This window comes from Rhinolophus sinicus, chromosome 1 (genome assembly GCF_057876585.1).
Source record: "Rhinolophus sinicus isolate RSI-liver-muscle chromosome 1, RSI-T2T, whole genome shotgun sequence".
In the NCBI taxonomy this organism is placed as follows: domain Eukaryota; kingdom Metazoa; phylum Chordata; class Mammalia; order Chiroptera; family Rhinolophidae; genus Rhinolophus; species Rhinolophus sinicus.
Window position 1 is genome coordinate 53,983,702 of NC_142501.1, and position 16,191 is coordinate 53,999,892.

Here is a 16,191-nt window from a genome sequence, read left to right on the forward strand (position 1 = left end):
GTTAGTAAGTGGCAGCCTGACCACAGTCTTTCACTCTTTACTGTGAACTTGTGGTAGACAGAAATAGTATGTAGAAGAGAGGCACAATAAAATGCTGAAAGTTCTCACATTCATTATTTAGATCCTCCTAAGAGAGTGTGGAATAAGCAGTTCAGATGCTCGTGCCTACTTTACAGATGGACAAACTAAGGTTCAAAAACATTAAGGTGATCTTTATAGTTTCGGACGTGGGCTGTCAAGGAAGCAGGGTCTCCCTACTCCTCATACCACTGAATCACAAGACTCCAACTGCTGTTGACAGACTTCCGAGTGTTTTTTTTCAGTCGGCCAAAGATCATGTAAATTGAGTTTTTTGTGTTTATATATGTCAGAAATTCCAACAACTGAGCCTGGCAATATTATCTGGCATCTCCTTCTGCGACGGCCGTTCAGGAGAAAGGTAATTCTTGGCATTTACAAAGGCCACCGGGCACTCGAGTCAACATAGCACCTTTTGGGTGTCAACGTCCAGCTGCTCGCGGGCAGCCGGTGGAGCCCCGCGTCCCGCGCCCCGGAGCTCAGCTCCGGGCCCCTCCCGTGCGGCTCCGCGGGGGCGTCGGGGAGGCGGGCCCGGGGACGCTCGCGAGGCGCTCCGGCGCGGCGCCCCCTGCCGGAGCCCTGATCTCCCGCCCCGGATCCGGTCCGGGCGGCGCGGGGACGCCGGCCGGAGAGCCAGCGAGAGAGCGGGAGGGCGGGCGGCGCGGTGCGCTGCGGGCGAGCGGGCGCGCCCTGCAGGGGTAGGTGGGCCGCTGGCGGGCAGGGGCGGCGCGCGCAGGGTCCGGGGGCGTGCGGAGGGCACGCGCCGGGGGTCGGCGCGGGGGCGGGGCGGGCGGGGGTCCGGCCGCGGGGGCGCGCGCGGCGGCGCGCCGCGGGCGCGAGTCATCAATTATGCAAGGACTCGGGCGGCGCGGGGGGCGGGCGCGGGGAGCGCTCCAAGATGGCGCCCACCGCAGTCCCGCCCGCTGCAGCCTCGGCGCCTCTGCAGTCCGGCCGCGCCTCCCGGGCCCCGCGCTAGGGCCGCCGCTGCCTGTCTCACCGCCGCTGCCGTAAGTCGCCCCAGAGCCCCCGTCCGGGTGCCGCTCCTCGCCCGCCGGGTTCCCCCTCTCTCCTCGGGACCCTGGAGCGGGGCTCGCCCATCTCTAGTCAGGGGCTTTGCCGCAGAGTGCGCGGCGGAGCTCCAGGAGCCATGGAACAGGGTTTCTGCCTTCCCTGTTTTGGACAGGTGTTTGGAAGTCTTGCATCTTTCCCCCGTGTTTATCGGGGGTCCCTTAGGAGAACTGAGGACCACCGGCCCCCACCCCCACACACCCTCGCTCTCCTCGTCTCTTGGCTGCATTGGGGACACTGGCCTGCCCTCGGCGCCCCTTTCATAGTGAGTGCGGCACCCCCACTCACTCCCTGTCTCCCAGGGCTCTGGCAGAGTCGCAGCCCCTCGCCGGCTTGTGCTGGGAAGGGCAGCGCTGTCGGGATCTTCCCACAGCAGCCCCTCAGGTAGAACCCCTCCCCCCTGCCTTACTGCATCCTTCTCCCCCATCCGGCTCCAGGTTGTTACCAACTGCAGAAGCAAGGGGTTCCTGGGTTCTCAGGGCAGCCAGGACTCCCCCTGTCCTTTACTCGGATGCGTCCGCTCCCCCCTCCCGACAGGGTGCTCTGGGGCTGTGTTGGGGGCCCCCGGGACCTTCCTGGGCAGGCTAAGATCCCTGCATTAGGGAGTACATCACTTTCAGAATATCCCCTTCCCCCACCCCCACCCCTACGCCACCCGATGCAGAGCTTGTTCCTGTTCTCCTCTCTCCCTTCCCTCCCCCACCACCCTGGACTTCTTGTTAGCGTGGGGCTTACGGGACTGCCCAGCTCCACAGGCTGGGACCCCTCCTCTCTAGTTCTCTCTTGGTACTTGGGGGACCGCAGAGCCTCTGCATTTTCGCTGAGAGCTCAGCTCCATCCCCTCCATGCCAGCAGCAACCATCGGTGGAGACTTGGCAGTTAACTTTCCAGGGGTTAGCCAGAGCTTTCAGACCCCTTCAGGGGCCCCGGCTTCGAGGTGGGGTGGAGTGGGAATCATTTTTCAGCCTGATAAATATGATTCTTCAAACCGTGCATTCCTTCCAACTACTCCACCCTGTGCCCTCTTCCTCACTTACACTGCAGTTTTTGAAACATGGGGAATACATTTTATACCCGGAGATTCCAAGATTCGGAATCAGTGTTCGTAATAAAAGGTTGTCATTTGTTGGGATAAAAAAGAAACTTTGCCTTGCATCTGGCTAATTCAGGGGGAGGGAGAAATAATTAGTATGGAGCAAGCTCTACCTACAGGGAAAACAGCTATTAATGCACAGTGGGCACTAGAGAAGCAGGGATGGCATCAGGAAGTGTGGGTGAGGACTTTGAGGGCAAAGGGGGAGCAGTGCATTTTATAACTGTTTTCTCAAGTTTGAACCTGGAGAGCCTTTAGAGACGTAACCTTGTGTTAGGGCTGGGGTATGTTTTAGCTTTTCCAAGGGAGATTTCGGATGTGGTAGGTTTTCGCTGTTTCACAATCTCTCTGTACTTCTCTCTTTTCTCCACGTGCATTAGAAGATGTTTGGGGGTGGAGGGACATTTTTCTTTCCTAAAAAAATTTTTTTTTGATGTGTAATGCAAATGGCTGGGTAACATTACCACCCAGTACCATCCTGGTAGGAATCTCGGGGGAATCAGACTTAAAATGCTGAAAGCTTTGTAGCACATTGCCTGTAACCTGGTTCTTGAAATACTGCAGCGTTTTTTCTTTGGAACTCATGACCCATAAGGCCTTCAGTTCTCCCTGAAAGATAATTTGATTGCTTGGAAGGGGGGTAGAAGTGATGGTTTGGTATTCAGCAAGCATTCTCTGTCCTAGAAATTGAGGCTCTACCTGGAAAGGACAGCAAGCATGTTCCATGTTCTCTGAACATCTGATTATGGGTATGTGTAAATGTGTTGTGTTTCTTAGTAGGGTTGGTGGTGGGCATTGCAAAGCAATTATTGATGTTCCATGCCCGTTATTGGTTCCTTTGGTTGAGTTTGAGAGACTGACTTAATAATACCTTTGGTTTTCATTTAGGGTTTTGTCAACTTTTTTCAAAATATTTGAAGGATTTTTATTTTAAATTAATAAAGAATTATGCATTGGAATATAGCATACTTAAAAACAAACAACCATACAGTTGTTTGGTGCTTTCTTTGTAGGCGCTTTAACAAATTTTTCTCACCAGCCAGCTTTGGTTGCCTGTGTTCAGATGTGCCCCAGGGTTTCTTGCTGTGGTGCTGAAAGGACAGTTCCCTGACCCGCCCTGTGGTGAAGTAAGTGCACACATGATTTGGGTTTTTCTTTGCTTTTATTATGAGCAGGTTTTCCTATAGATGTGTGTGTGCGTGCGCAGCTGGGTTTATACTTGAGGTTGCAGGCCTAGTTATCATATTTTAGCACTCCCACATAATTCTTCATTTTGGGTGTCCCTCATGGAGACAGTGTTTTACAGGCTGCAGCAGATCCATATGTAAGTTAGACAGTGACATTTTGCTGACTGCATTATTTCAGCACATTTTGATGATTTCAGATAGAAGAAATTCTTAATATTGTGGGAATTGGTCTCCACATGGAGTAATCAGAAAGCTCGCTAAATTAAGCTGGACCAGAAGGGCATCTTTTCTGGGTTGATTTAAACAGTAGGCTGGCGAAGAGGACTCAACCCAGCAGAGGTCTGTATGCATTCCATTGTATCCCTAACGTAGACTTGTCAAAAACATTATTTTAAAATCCTAGAATAGGATGGGGACATAAAATTCAACTTGTACAACCTCCCACCCAGCACAGAATCCCCTTATAGGAGATTTCTGCTTTAAATACTTCCATTGGTAGGGGACTTACTACCACATAAATGGGTCCTTCCATTTGGATTTCACTGTGATTGAAGTATTTTAACATCATTGAAAAGGTAATATACATAAAGGTAAAAGACAAGCTGGGGCTATATCAGGGGCAAATGCCATACTTATGCTTGTTACAAAGAAAAAAAGTGACAATCAGTGTTCTAGGGAGAGTATACAAGAAACCTGCACCTGCTTGAAAAGAATACACAGGCACATATCCACCTAAATCAAGAAAAACATTCCATGAATGGGAAAAAAAATTGTCTTTTATGTGTGATATTATGTAATAAGTTGTTCCAGAGACACATGCATGAATTAATGAATACTTAATTCCTATGGATTATGTCTGAGAAAATAAACACACACGGTATAAAAAATGTTAAAAATACATGGTTTATGCAGAGTGAGGTCAGTTGCCATAATTATAAAAATAACATACTTAGTGCAAAAAAATTTTAATGTGTATAAGAAATGAAAAAAGTCAGTCTTACCACCCTAAGCAAAACAGTTTTCTGTGTTTTGTATCAATTATAGTTAAAAAACAACATTATATTAGTTTCAGGTGTACAACATAGTGATTGGACATTTATATAACTTACAAAGTGATCCCCCCGATAACTTTGGTACTTACCTGACACCATACATAGGTATTACAATATTATTGACTATATTCCCTATGCTGTACTTTACATCTCTGTGACTATTTTATAACTGTCAATTTGTACTTAATCCTTTCATCTTTTTCACCCAGCTTCCCAACCCCCCTCCCATCTGGCAACCATCAGTTTGTTCTCTATCTATGAATTTGTTTCTGTTTCATTTGTTGGTTTACTTTAAGAGTAACAGTATTTTTAAACCTAGCCTTTTAAACTCTTAAGTTCATATTCAATTAGTTATTAGTCATTTACAGACTGAAACACTAGATTGTTACATTTCAGTTTACCTTTTTTTATGAATCATTTTTAAATTTTCCAAAAAATTATGTTTAATGTGAAAGAATTCATTCTTACAATTGGACTTCTCCTATAAAATGTCTTGATTTAAATATAGCAGGTTAACTAGAGGAATAAAGAAACCTTTCTCAATCAGTGAATCAACAAATATTTTCCCTCTGCACCTATTACTGGTATGAGGCATTGTACTAGGCACTACCACTCTTTAAATGGCAAGAACCAGCTAAGAAGATGATACCATGCTCAAAAATTACAACTATTGAAGTGTTAAAGGAAGGAAAAAGAACTTTCACCCTTTAGGTATATTAATTGCTGAAATGTTGTGTAAACTATTAGATTTAGCCTAGTGATTCAGCCTAAAAAACAATAGTTTGTGTAGGAGTGGGAAATAAATGCAGGAAAAGACAGAGAAATCTTCTGGGAAATTTTTCTTTGTCCCTTTTTGAAGTTATAAAAGCGCAACCAGGACACGCAGTTCAGTTCTATGTCAGGAATTAAGGTGAAATGAAGACCCAAGAAGTTTGCCATAGTTGTACCATTGAGAAGAAAATGCCAGAAGCAGTGTGGGCTTTGGAGTTAGGCAAAACCAAGTGTAAGTCTTAACTCTGCTACTAATTAGCTTTGTGACCTTGGGCAAGTTATTTAATCTGTCTTGCTTCAGTGTTCTCATCTATAAAAGTAAGAATAATAATACCTACGTGGCAGGGTGTTTGTGGGGATTAAATGAAATCTCTGTTTCCTTATGGTTTCTGACACAAAGAGCTCAGTATATATTAGCTCCTTTCCCTCTGGGGATTTAGCAGCTCAGTGTGTATTTATATGTGTATTTGATATAGTATGTATGTTCTATATTAAATTTCAGTAGTCTGAAAAGCAGATGCTTGCTTTATCTTCGGTCTGATATGGAGGATAGAATCACAGGGAGCCTGAGGACGGCGGACATTTATCGTCTAAATAGAGAAAAGTGTTACTGTACAGTTGCAGTGCTGATCAAAACCACCAAGTGCAAATACAGTTACCAGAGTAACTTTCCTCATTCATTCCCAAACTATTCTAGAATAGGACCCTACCAAAAAGGAGAGCTTTGGCACTCAACAATTGGCAGGCAACTGGGCTGCTTTTAGCTACAGCCTGGGAGCTGAAGGTGGAATGGGCCCAGAGGCTGAGGCTCTTCTTTATTCTTCTTGAGCTGGATATTTTAATTTGGTGAGTGATGATACAAGTTTGGAGTTCCTCAGCACCATTCTAGGTTCTCCCATTATATACGGTAATCTTTGAACTGCTTTATTTGAGTGGGTCTCATGACTGATCATCTACCTTTGTTAATTATTACTCTGTTTGTCTGTTTATAAAAACTTTAAAAATCTTTCTATCAGTTGACAGTTTGAGTTAGGTAAGACAAATATTGTTCGACCCATTTTATAGCTGAGGATACTGAGTAACTATCCTAGTGCTTACGTGACTTGTCCAGGGCTGCAGGACCAGTAAGTGGTAGAGTGGAGACAGCTATCCAGGAGGGCTGACTCATGCTTAAAGATTTTTTTGTCTTAAGTGGTATTATATTCTGATGTTCATATAACCAAGTAATGTGAACAATTTTGGCTGTATTTTAAGAAATTATCGTTATCCTAGGTAGCTAAACATATCTTAGTGAGTGGGCATAGTGAAAGATTCTGGGATAGGCAGAGGGAGGGCAAAAGTACCTTTGAAGGAGAGCATTTCGGAAGCAGGAACGATGAGGGGAAATGAATAGAAAATGTATCGACAAATACAACGTGGATGAAAATAGGAGGCATTAAAGTAACATACTCATTTTATTTCTGTAGCTGACCTCGCTACTCTTTAGAAGGTCTTCATGCCTTGGTGTCGGCCTGTCTTTTTTCTTATCTCTTGCACATAAATGTATACACTTGGCTACTGGTAAATGCTCTCACATTGCCAACATAAGTTATAACCAGGGCCCCAGGGGAGTTGTGAGCACTCCTGCCTGGACTTTTTTGACTGTGCAAGGCTGACAGTGGAGTAGGACTTGGAGAAGAACAATATCCTGGGGATTGGTGCTGAGAGGGGTATGCACATTGGAGCAGAAAAGGTTCTGGGAGGCTCCTGGGCTAGAGGAGCAAAGGTGAAGGAGGATGGCTAAGATTTCCCTCAGGTATGTGTAGATGTGTCCGATGGATGAGAGAGGAATTGAAAAAGAGGAGCCTGCGGGTCTAAGAGGTTCTCTTCATTTGGGACTGAAGTTGTGTTCCTGGAAGTAGTCCATTGGGTTAGGATGACTAAAGTGTTAGCTGGAAAGGGTTGGAGCCCTTTTACATGCACTACTGGTGGTGGGGAGAAGCGTCCTGTGTTCATTGGGCTTGTCCCAGGATCTGGAAATAAAAAGCACTGAGATCCCTCAGGAGACATATTAACAGGCTTCTTTCCTGTTCAATTAATCAGTGCGGTTTTCATGCTGTAAAATCTTTTGGGTTACTGGGGAGCAAGAACATTAGAGAAATATAGTGAATGCTTATTTATCCAGGAATGGATTATCTAGGCTGTGAATTATATCGGTCATTTATTTTCTTCCCCTTTTCTCTGTTTTGGATATTTAATTTGATCACTAGTATTTCCACCAGAGTAAACTTGGGAAGGGAGAAAAAGTCAAAATTAAAATGTTATTTTAAATTTTTCGGTAGTGATTGATAAAGGAAGAGATCACAACTACTTTATCAATGAAAAAGTAATTTATTTTTCATCGATTCTTATTCTCTCCTTATTTTAATATCTATTAGTATAGACAATTGAAGGCTGAGCCTTCAGAAGCTTAATGTTCACAGGAAGCATGTGAAATTGCTTTTTCCCTTCATTTTACTGAGTGACAGACAGCCCTATAAATGAGTAGAGCTTAATTTATTACATGGTTAGTTTCTTGTTTCAGGAGGAATTCTTCTTCAATTAAAGATAATGCAACAGGCTTTCGATTCACATTCACTAGTGTCTTTTTGTCTTAATAAGAAGCCAAATAAAATGCTTTTAAATAAAAGTAAATTGATACATTATTATTAAATTGCAGAGAAAGACTGAGCAGGTTGCAAAACTACTGGTAGAGCTTTCTCAGAATACCCAGAAATCTCATTTACTACAGAATTCTCAGTTGGATTTCCTAAGATTTTGGTGAAGGCTAAAGGGGAGAAATGTCTTGTTTCTAGGAAAGATGCCTTGAAAAAAAGACTTGTAACAGATTCGTATTATGATAAGGAAGAAAGTATTGGGAGTGTGAGGAATCATCAGAGTGGAGTGAGAAAGAAAGGACTGCAGTGAAAATGTACAAGGGAATTTGGATGTGAACTTGGGGAACTATTCATATTTTTATTTATTTATTTATTTATTTATTTATTTATTTATTTATTTATTTATTTATTTTTTTACTATTCATATTTTAAGAGAAGGAATTCTCTCCCCTCCACAGATTCCTTTTGAGTATATCTGTCTCTGTGTAATACTCAACGAGAGTGATCCCGGTCTTCTGGATAAGCATGGAACTTGAGGGGAAGGTGTTTTGTTTTTCAAATGTTAATTTACCCTTAGCTCTGCTAGAACGTTGCTGCAAATTGCTTTCTTTATCTGACCTCTGCATTGGAAAAGCTGGAGAATATTTTCTTGCTTTATGGCAAAAAGTATTATTAATAGTAACATTCTTAAAATTTGTTTTTATTTCCCTGCCCCCCTTTGTAGGATTTTAAGTCATTATATATAAAAACATTTTCTCCAAAGGCACTGTTGAAGGTATCTCTTCCATTCTATGTCATCAAGTATGTCTTTTACATGTATTTGTTTGAGTAGTAAACAGTGGCACAGGGTTCAAAATCAGAAGGTTCAAAGTTAAGTAGTCGTCTTATACTGTCTTCCAGTCATCAGTGTGTACTTCATAAAGGCAGCGACTGTAACCAATTTGTCTTGTATCCTTTTCTACATGTGTGTATGCACCTGTGTACCTTCTCTCCCCTTACCCCAGATGCAGTTATTTCTGCTGTCTTTTGAGGAAGATGGTTAAAACAGTTTGAGGATTTGAAGTCCTAGATCATCTTAGATCAGTTAATTCCCCCCCTTCCCTTTTGATACAGATAATCCTCTATGTTTTCTTTTTCTTAGTGAAATTTATATTCTTATTTCTTGGCTTATTTAAAGTAAAGTTAGTTTGGGCCAAAGCAGCCCTTTTCTAAGTACATTGCTTTTCAGGGTTTCCATTTGAGAATTATCTATGAAAAATAAAAGTAGAGAGGAAGTGATAGCCGTAAGAACCATTGGTCTCAGTACACACGTACAGCCATTCCCTTCTGTGGGGAACTGTAAATCACCTCTCCTGACCACACCAATGAACAAATACTTAGTGAGTAGCAACTAAGGGTGAGGCATTATGACAGGTATTGAGAGATACAGAAAAGATAGACCTTATGTTCTAGGACCATATTTATTTGGTGAAAGAAATTTTAAACATAAAATGTTTCCTAAGAAGAGGTTTTCATCATGGTTCATGATAAGAATTGAAAATTGAAAAGGGTTTAATTGCCACATAAGTGTAGGGAATAAGTAAATTGATTTTTTTTTTTTTAGAAAGGTGAGAGCTTCAAGCTGGTATGATCAGACAGGTTGATGGAAGAAGGATGATTGGAGCTGGGCCGTACAAAATGGTTGGGTGGGACAGTGTGAGCCATGGACTAGAACCAGGAATAGATGTCCAGCGAATCGGCTCTTTGACTTGGCCCAGCTGGGGGGTGATGAAGGCTTGGAGTAGGATAGTAGTGATGAAGATGGGGAGGAAGGAGAAATCAGAGAATTTTGTATCTGTGTGTCACGTGGATGTATGTCTTTCAGTAGCACTTTTCTAACGTAAGAAATAGTTTATAGGAAGACTCGGAAGGACTTGGTGAATGACTACATGGGGGGGAAGGGAGGAGGAGTAAAGATGGTTTTGCTGTCTTAAAGTTTAGAGACAGAACCTTCTAGTGAGAAAATCAGTAATACGTGTTGGTAGTCTAGTCCAGAGTGTCTTGGTTAGCAAGCTGTCTTTATTTCTGATTTTTAATCCTTTCTCTGCAGAGGGGTTTTCCCCCTTGAGCTTCTGACATGATTTCTTTAAGGAAAACCGAAATCTTCCAACTTCTGTGTTTATTCTCGGGGCTCTCTCACTGATAAAGACTGCTTCATCTTTGTACGTCTCTGTCCTTATTTTGGAGCCTTTCGTTCTGTCCATTTATGGACACTTAACTCATCCTTTTTCTTGATAGTCTCAACTAACCTTCAGTTTGGTGCATAAAGAAACAAGAATTATGCTCCTTTTCGTGGACCTGGTGGGTGACTGTTTCGTCCTCGCTGAAACTCAGTGGCTTTCTTTCTTTGATCATTTGCTTACATTCCGTGTGCTCCGTGAGAGCCATAGTATTTGAAATTGCAGGCTGAATTAAAGGTAGCAAATGAGCGGGTTCTAATAGATGAAAGCAGAGGGAAACAGTTAAGCCTTATCAGCCAGTATTGTTGCTTTCTACTTAGGTGCTGAATCTTGGGCTGTGGAAACCAAACGTCAGGCTTGACTTGCATAAACTTCCTCGGGGAATCTGGGTACGTGACAGTGGCCAGTGGGCTGTAATGTGCGACTTCAGTATGCAGTGGTCATTTGGAGCAAAGGCTGAGCTCAGGGAGTTTGGGTTCTGTTCCAGCCTTTTGTAGTCAGTAAAGATCATTGAATAAGAAAAAAACCAAAAAACAGGGTGATTGGAACATCAGAATATATACATACAAAATAACAGAATGTACCTAGAGAAAAGCAATTTAATTTAACGCAATACAAATTTTCATTTAATTTGTTAGTATAATTTTCCTTCTTGCCACTGAAGTTCCCAAGTTCTTGCAAATTCCATTAACATTTGCCACAGCTTGCACTCATCTGGCAGAAGTTCCCATGGCTTGTGTGGAACCAGTAGAGCAGGCAGAGTTCATGTACAGGATGTTAGTGAATTGATCACTCTATTTAGGGATGCAAAGCGTCCTTACAGTAATGCCATTAGGAGGTTCTCTGCGCAGTCACACTGTAAGCTTGCACCTGCTTCCTAGTTTGAATGCTCAAAGTAAGAGTGATTAAGAACAGTTCAACAGCAGCCCCTTGGGAAGGCATTTTTAAGGTAGCTTGGGACGAGGAAAGTCCATAAAGACCACTTCACTGAATGACGGCCATCTGTTTTATTAATCTAGGTGTTCTAGTGCAAGTAATATTCATAGATTTGTAGTTTTTTACTTGCCTTTTTGTAGTATTTCTTCTTGTCTCTAGAAAGGGTGGATGTAAGACTCAAGAAAGGCACAGGTTGAGTGATTAAATGTAGAGGGGAAACGGAATGATATGTGGATATTTCACTTGCCTCACAAGGCTTTTTTTTCTTTTTTCTGACTCATACTGGAAACTTCAGACATAAGTGTTGAAGGAGGTAAGACTTGTTTTATTATAGGATCTTAATGTAGACTCTTGGCATTCAAAATCGCTCAAAAGCTTTATAGGTCAAAGAAAATAAGTCCATTTTGTGTACTGAGTGGGTATTAAAGACTTGTTATTTATTAGATTTGAGTGTTTCCATCTTTAATTCGATTATATCCAGCCTGACCCTTGGGGGCTGATGTGCTTTGTTCCAAGCCGCAGGCTCCTTTCTGACCATCAGGAAGTCTTTGGTTTATGTTGTCCCTTATGAGTGTAGGAGTTGCCATGCCTTTCGCCACCCCCTCCTCAGCAGACCGCCTTCCTGTTTCCAGTGGTAAGGCGTCGCGGTCATCAGGACACTGGGACTTCCTGCCCTGCTCCGTTGGGCTCCGCTCTGGAGCCGCCTTAGCCTTAGAAGAAGTTCCTCTTTTTGGTTTGTTTGTTTGTTTGTTTGTTTAAAGGGTAATGCATTTTTCACTCAGTGCAACCTGTTGCAAAATCTCTAGGAAAAAAAAAAATCATCCCAGAAAGCAGTGTCACTTTTCTAGCCAGGATTCCAGAACCATCAGCTCCTTATAGGCGCTGCTTCTGTTTGTAGATGTTGAGTTGTCAAGGCCTTTCCAGCTGTTTTTTCCTCCTGTGGTTTAATCACAGGGCCTAGTAAGAGCTCTTATTTGTGGGTACTGAACGCTGACTTTTGAGGATATTGTAAAAATCCAGTGTGGATCTATAGAGTTCACAGTATAGGTAGGTGCTGGTCTACATTTTGGGTAAGAGGGTATGTGATGATTTTATGGTCACAATTTAGGCATCAGAACACCTGCAGTCTGGTTGTGGTTTTGGGCCAATACACAGTGCCCCTGGGACAAGCAGGGTTCTTTTTCCTATTTGGAAACTTATTCCTATTAGAACGCTATAACCAAATAGGGTACTCTTTTCCTTCACAAGAACAAGTTCAATAGAACTAAACATTTGAAAAGGTTTTCAAGTTTTAGCTCATATATGGCAACTATATTCTTTCCTTTTAACATTTTGGTTATTTTTTAATTGTTATTTTTTAAATTTACAAATAGTATAATTTAAAAAAATTTTGGAGTACAGTTCCATGATTTTCTTTTTTTTATAAATAATGTGTTTATCTTTTTTTTTTTTTAATTGGGGAGTATTAGAGAACAGTGTGTTTTTCCAGGACCCTTCAGCTCCAAATCAAGTTGTTGTCTTTCAGTCTAGTTGTGGAGGGCGCAGCTCACTGGCCCATGTGGCAATTGAACCGGCGACCTTGGTGCCTTGAGCACTGAGCCAACCAGCTGCCCATCCTTGATTTTTGACACATGTATAGATTTACACCACCGCCACCACAGTCAGCATACAAGCTGCTTCCATCACCTCAAGAAGCTCCCCACTGCTGCACTTCGCGGTCAGACTCCCTAAGCCCTAATCCCTGGCACTCCTTGGTCACTTCTTCTTTCCTATGGTTTTGCCTTTTCTAGAACGTCATATAAATGGAATCATACTACAGTATATAACCTTTCGAGATTGGCTTCTTTCACTCAGCACAATAGCTTGGAGAAGTATCTGTTATATTTATCAGTAGTTTCTTTTTTATTGTCGAGTAGGATTCCATTGTGTGGTTTCAGAAGTTAGTTTATCCAGTCATCTGTTGAAGGATATTTGAATGTGTCCAGTTCCAAGTGATTATGAACAGCGCTACTGTAAACATTCCTGCATAGGTTTTTCTGTGAACCTAAATTTATAGTTCTCAAAGATACTCCTAAAAGTGAGGTTGCTCGGTAATATAGGAGGTGTATGTTTACCTCTATAAGAAGCTGTCAAACTGTTTTTCCGAGTGGCCATACCATTTTGCATTCCCACCAGCAGTGTTCACTTGCTTTATATCTTCATTTGCACTTGGGATTTCAGATTGTTTTTTAAGTTTATTTTATTGTGGTAAGAACACTTAACGTGAGATCTACCCTGAGCAAAATTTCCGCTGTGCAATACATTATTGTTGACTATAGGTACTTTGTTATAAAGTGGGTCTCTGGAGCTTCTTCATCCTGCTGAACTGAAACTTCATGCGCATTGATTAGTGACCTCCCATTTCCCCCTCCCCCAGCCCCTAGCAACCACCAGTCTACTCAGATTCTATGAATTTGACTATTTTAGATATTTCACATAAGTGAAATCTTGTAGTGTTTACCTTTGTGTGTCTGGTTTATTACATTTAGCATAATGTCAAAATTCATCCATGTTGTCACACATGTCAGAATTTCCTTCCTTTTAAAGGCTGAATAGTATTTCATTGTATGTAGATGCCGCATTTTTAAAATCAGTTCATCTATCAATGGACGTTTAGATTGTTTCCTATCTTGCTTATTATTGTGAGCAGTGCTGCAATGAATGTCGGAGTGCTAATGTCTCTTAGAGATCCTGATTTTAATTCTTTTGGGTAAATACCCAGAAGTGGGATTGCTGGATCATATGGTAGTCCTGTTTTTAATTTTTTGAGGAGCCTCCATATTGTTTGCCATAGCAGTGGCACCCTTTTGCATCCTCAGCAGCAGTGTGCAAGGATTCCAGATTTCTCTACATCCTCGTTAATAACACTAACTGTCTTATTTTATTTTTTGTAATAGTTGTCTGGCAGAGGTGAGGTAATATCTCATTGTAGTTTTGATTTGCATTTCCCTGATTATTAGTGACATTGAGCATTGAGATTTTTTTATTTTAGCCGTTTTAATAGGTGTGTAGTGTTTATCTCATTGTGGCTTCAGTTTGCATGTCCATAAATGGCTAATGATATTGAGTATCTTTTCACGTGCTTACTGCCATCCATGCATCTTTGGTGAACTGTCTGTTTAAATCTTTCCGTTTTTTAAGTTGGATTATTTGTTTTCTTACTGTGAGCTTTGAGGTTTTTTTTTTTCCTTTTAATATATCCTGGATGCAAGTCTTTTGTCAGATAAATTACTTGGACATATTTTCTGCCAATGTGTAGCTTTTCGTTTTCATCTCTTGAGAATGCTTTGTGTAGATCTAAAGTTTTAAATTTTGATTAAGTCTAATTTGTCAATTTCTTTCTTTTATGGATTATGTTTTGATATAAGAATTCTTTGACTAACCCAAGGTCACAGAGATGTTCTTTGTTCTAAAAGTTTGAGTTTCATATTTTACATTTAGATCTACGATACATTTGAATTAATTTTTGAATGAGTTATGAAATTTAGGTCAAAGTTCTTTAAAACATTTTTTTGCAGATAGATGTGCAATTTTTCCAGCAGCATTTTTATTGAAGACTATCCTTTCTCCATTGAAATGATTTTGCAGCTTTGTCAAAACTCAATTGGCTATATTTATGTGGGCCTATTTCTAGACTCTCTATTCTGTTTCATTGGTTTATGCATCCAACCCTTCCCAATACCAGTTTTGATTCTTGTACTGTAGCTTTATACAAGATCGAAAATTCTATAGCGTGAGTCTTCTAACTTTATTCTAGTTTTTTAAAAAACATTTTGTCTAATCTAGTCCTTTTGTTTTTCTATGTAAATTTTACAATCAACTTGTCTGTATCTGCAAAAACTCCTGATGGCGTTTTGACTGGAGCTGCATTAAATCTGTAGATCGATTTGAGAATTGATATCTTAACTGTATCGAGCCTTCCAATCAATGAACATGGTATATCTCTTCATTTATTTGGTCATATTTGAGTTCTCTTATCAGCATTTTATAGTTTTTGGCATATAGATTTGCACGTCTTGTTAGATTTATATCTAAGTATTTTTTGAGCTATTGTTTATGTTTTTATTTTAGATTTTAGTTCCTAATCATTCCTAGTATATAAAAAAATGTGTTGGATTTCTGTATGTTGAACTTGTATCTTACAACCTTGTTAAACTCACTTATTAGTTCTAGGAGCTTTATTATAGATTTTTGGGATTTTCTATATAGACAATTATATCATCTGTGAAAAGTGAGTTTATTTCTTTTTTCCTAATCTATGCACTTTTAATTTATTTTTCTCCTCACCCTTATTACAAACTTCCAGTAACACTGAATGAGTGTGGTAAGAGTGAATATTCATGCCTTCTTCCTTATCTTAGGGAAGAAGCATGTAGTGTTTCTTCATTAAATGTGATGGCAGCTGTTAATTTTTGTAGTTACTCTTTATCAGGTTCCTCTTCTGTTCCTAGTTTGCTGAGAGTTTTATCAAGAATGGATGTTGTATTTTGTCAAACGCTGTTTTTGTATCGATATGATCATATGATTTCTTCTTTAATCTGTTAATATAATCGATTACATGGATTGATTTTCAAATATTGAACTAGCCTTGCATTCTAAGGATAAATACCACTTGGTTGTGATGTTATTCTTCTATATTGTGGGATTTAATTTGTTAATATTTTTTGAGGAATTTTGTATCTATGTTCATGTGGCTACTGATCTGTAGTTTTGTTTTTTTCCTGTACTGTCTTTGTCTGATTTTGGTATCAGGACAATGTTGGTTTTATAAAAGCTATTAGAAAATGTTCCCTTTCATATTTTTAGGAAGAGAATGTGTAAAATTTCTTTTTTAAGTATTTGGTAGAATTCTCCAGTGTAACCATCTGAGCCTAGGGTTTTCTTTTTGTGAATTTTTTAATACAGATTCAATTTCTGTGAGAGATATAGGTTATTTAGATTGTCTGTTTCTTTTTGAGTGAGTTTTGATACCTTGCAGCTTTCAAGGAATTGGTCCATTTCATCTAAGTTGTTGAATTTATGTACATAATTTGTTTGTAGTATTTATTTCCTTATTATCCTTTTAATGTCTGTGGATCTATAGTGATATTCTTTCTTTCTTTCCTGGTATTG

At 40.7% G+C, this 16,191-nt stretch overlaps 1 protein-coding gene across 9 annotated transcripts in view; it reads left to right on the forward strand.

Annotated features, from left to right (window-relative positions):
* Positions 1-633: 633 nt before the first annotated feature.
* SCN8A (sodium voltage-gated channel alpha subunit 8) overlaps positions 634-16,191 on the forward strand; it is a 164,158-nt gene continuing 148,600 nt past the window's right edge. For 7 of the 9 annotated variants that reach the window (XM_088799442.1, XM_088799446.1, XM_088799454.1 and 4 more), the window contains exon 1: positions 927-1,085. The gene's annotated coding sequence lies outside the window, so the exon portion shown is untranslated. Of the gene's footprint in view, positions 777-926; positions 1,086-3,348; positions 3,367-16,191 lie in introns of those variants that run through there. The other 2 variants (XM_088799440.1, XM_088799441.1) reach the window with 2 other exon arrangements.